Below are 3777 nucleotides of genomic sequence, written 5' to 3' on the forward strand. Positions count from 1 at the left end.
TGACTTACACCTTCTAGAGCACGTTGGGTGGCACGGGACACATGCGGACGTGCATTGTCCTGTTGCAACAGCAAGTTCCCTTGCCGGTCTAGGAATGGTAGAACGATGGGTTCGATGACGGTTTGGATGTACCGTGCACTATTCAGTGTCCCCTCGACGATCACCAATGGTGTACGGCCAGCGTAGGAGATCGCTCCCCACACCATGATGCCGGGTGTTGGCCCTGTGTGCCTCGGTCGTATGCAGTCCTGATTGTGGCGCTCACCTGCACGGCGCCAAACACGCATACGACCATCATTGGCACCAAGGCAGAAGCGACTCTCATCGCTGAAGACGACACGTCTCCATTCGTCCCTCCATTCACGCCTGTCGCGACACCACTGGAGGCGGGCTGCACGATGTTGGGGCGTGAGCGGAAGACGGCCTAACGGTGTGCGGGACCGTAGCCCAGCTTCATGGAGACGGTTGCGAATGGTCCTCGCCGATACCCCAGGAGCAACAGTGTCTCTAATTTGCTGGGAAGTGGCGGTTCGGTCCCCTACGGCACTGCGTAGGATCCTAAGTTCTTGGCGTGCATCCGTGCGTCGCTGCGGTCCGGTCCCAGGTCGACGGGCACGTGCACCTTCCGCCGACCACTGGCGACAACATCGATGTACTGTGGAGACCTCACGCCCCACGTGTTGAGCAATTCGGCGGTACGTCCACCCGGCCTCCCGCATGCCCACTATACGCCCTCGCTCAAAGTCCGTCAACTGCACATACGGTTCACGTCCACGCTGTCACGGCATGCTACCAGTGTTAAAGACTGCGATGGAGCTCCGTATGCCACGGCAAACTGGCTGACACTGACGGCGGCGGTGCACAAATGCTGCGCAGCTAGCGCCATTCGACGGCCAACACCGCGGTTCCTGGTGTGTCCGCTGTGCCGTGCGTGTGATCATTGCTTGTACAGCCCTCTCGCAGTGTCCGGAGCAAGTATGGTGGGTCTGACACACCGGTGTCAATGTGTTCTTTTTACCATTTCCAGGAGTGTATTTTCATTCGTTATCAACACTAACGATATTTTAAGTTTTTGTCTCCCAGTGAGACACAGAACTATTTGCGAGATCACTGTAAGTTCAAGATGTTATTCCGAACTGCTGGTGGAGAAAAATTCGGTAGCTGACGTCTCTTTGTGTGTAGTCAACAACGATATGTGTGGAGCTCTATTCCCAGTCAGCACTGAACTGTTCTTCATATTATTTCTAGTGCAAACATGCTCACATGTCTCTGCTGGTGCAACAAACCCATATTTAACGTTCATTTTCTCTAGAATAAAACAGCGATAGGTGCTGGGTTGGAGTTCTGGGAAAGAAAAAATTAATGCTTCGTCTCGTCATTTCAGTTAAAATATTTAGCTACTGCCGAGAAAATGCGATACGTCACAGTTGATTGTGCTTCGATATCTATCCGATTAGGTTCTGGGTTCCAATCCCTGTGCAACACAAAGCTTTACCTCACGGCATTTTCAAATAAGTTACTTGTTAAGAAGCAATATTTAACATCTCTCGTAGTTCGTTAACAGTGACAATACGTGCTGGATAGGAATACGCGTCCGTTAAAAATGTTTGCGTTTTGTAATTTAAAGTTGATATTTGCTAACTGATACTGTCTAAATTCGAGGTATATCACTCTCTGTATGCCTAATCAGGAATGACTGTTAGTTTCCGTCAGTCACGAAATCTATGCTTAGTCTGCATGACCTGGGTTTGAATCCATATGCAGAACGAGACGGTTCGTCGTGTCATTTGAAGTTCATACGTATTCTCAACTAGCTGCTCGTGAATAACTTAAATTTTTAATGTTATTTTGTGTTAAATAATAAGTACGGTATGTTACTTTGAAGAGGAAATCATGAATACGACGAACTTACTACGTGCATTAGCTATCTGATGTAATAATGAGAGTGGTAACATTTCAGGTGTGTCATTTATTGTAATAAATGTGAGCTTACAAGTCCTAAGGATAGTCTTCTCTGTGATAAGGTGTTCCTTGATATTTGTAGTATCGTAGTATTACTTTACACACCGAGCGAGGTGGCGCAGTGGTTATCACACCGGAGTCGCATTCGGAAGGACGACGGTTCAATACCGCGTCCGGCCATCCTGATTTAGGTTTTCCGTGATTTCCCTAAATCGCTCCAGGCAAATGCCGGGATGGTTCCTCTGAAAGGGCACCGCCGACTTCCTTCCCCGTCCTTCCCTGACCCGACGAGACCGATGACCTCGCAGTTTGGTCTCTTCCCACAAACAACCCAACCCATTACTTTACATCTTGAGTTATTGCGATACAGAGCAGTGTTTTCTGGTGGTGACTTGTTGGAACCATTTTCAATAGTCAAACGAGTGTACCAAGGAGCGATTAGTGGACCTGATAGACAGCTGCGTTAAAAATGGTTCAAATGGCTCTGAGCACTATGGGACTCAACTGCTGTGGTTATCAGTCCCGTAGAACTTAGAACTACTTAAACCTAACTAACCTAAGAACATCACACACATCCATGCCCGAGGCAGGATTCGAACCTGCGACCGTAGCAGTCGCACAGTTCCGGACTGCGCGCCTAGAACCGCGAGACCACAGCGGCCGGCCAGCTGCGTTATTTGGGGTGCATGCGAACCAGGAGAAATGCAATTCAGGTCGTTTGGATACTTTTGAGCACGACTGTACATTGCCGGAAAGCCGTTGATTGTGTTTTTCAAGACACGCAACAATGTACATCACAGCTGTTTTAATCGCTGGGGTGCTAATAAGGCCCCACCCACCTACTAGTGCGATATTCTGTGGTGACGTCATTGAGGAACAGCAATAGCACCTTAGAAGGCTGTTGGAGAAGAGAAGATATACCAGAGAAGATATACCATCTTTCTTTTCACCAATACACGACCATTTTATTCTTGGTTAGGATAAAATAACTAAATGGGTGACTACAGCTAAGCCTAATAATATCAGAACCAGGGAGCAAAATATAGTAACTCATCCTCCCGGTACCAAGTTAATTGCTAAAAACTGCAAGACTGCTGTGGAATGCTTCGAAGTGCTTACAAAACCAAAAAGAGATGCCTTAAAACAGATGTAATAGAAATATCATTTTTCATTGAATTACTTATAATTGCTGGTTCCTACAGAGCACCTAAATGAATTTACAAGATCTGTATTCTCCATAAAGGCTAGGAGCATAAATAGTTCACAATACTTGTCACTGGCCAGACTTTCGTACCTTATGAGGTGTGTGATGTATGACAATATTCATGATAGGGCCCAATGTCAGGAACTGGACAAAATGGTTGCAGTACGGAAAGTATTCGCTTTGTTCAATGAAAACTGGAAAATGCATACAGCCTTGGAGGTTACACTACAACTGATGAATAGCTAGTGCCCTTCAGAGGCAAATGTCCTTTTTTGATGTATGTTCCAAGCAAGCCTGCTAAATATGTAATCAAGATACAGACATTATGTGGTGCAAGGACTTGGTTCACATCTCAGATGGAAGTGTATGCCGGAAAGCAGCCTTGTGAAGGGCCTTTCCAAGTTTCTAATTCAGGCAAGGACGTTATTTTGAGACTCACTGAGGAGATTCAAGGAACTGGACTAAACATCACAACAGATCGTATTTATGTGGGGTACTGTGAACACCCACCTCCCTAGTTACAAACGCTCACCCCTCCAGTTGAAGGTGAAGGGCAATAAGGGTATCACCCCCTAACCACGAGAAACACTCCTATTTCGTAATATCACCTC

The sequence above is a fragment of the Schistocerca piceifrons genome, chromosome 1, assembly GCF_021461385.2.
Source record: "Schistocerca piceifrons isolate TAMUIC-IGC-003096 chromosome 1, iqSchPice1.1, whole genome shotgun sequence".
Taxonomy (NCBI): Eukaryota; Metazoa; Arthropoda; class Insecta; order Orthoptera; family Acrididae; genus Schistocerca; species Schistocerca piceifrons.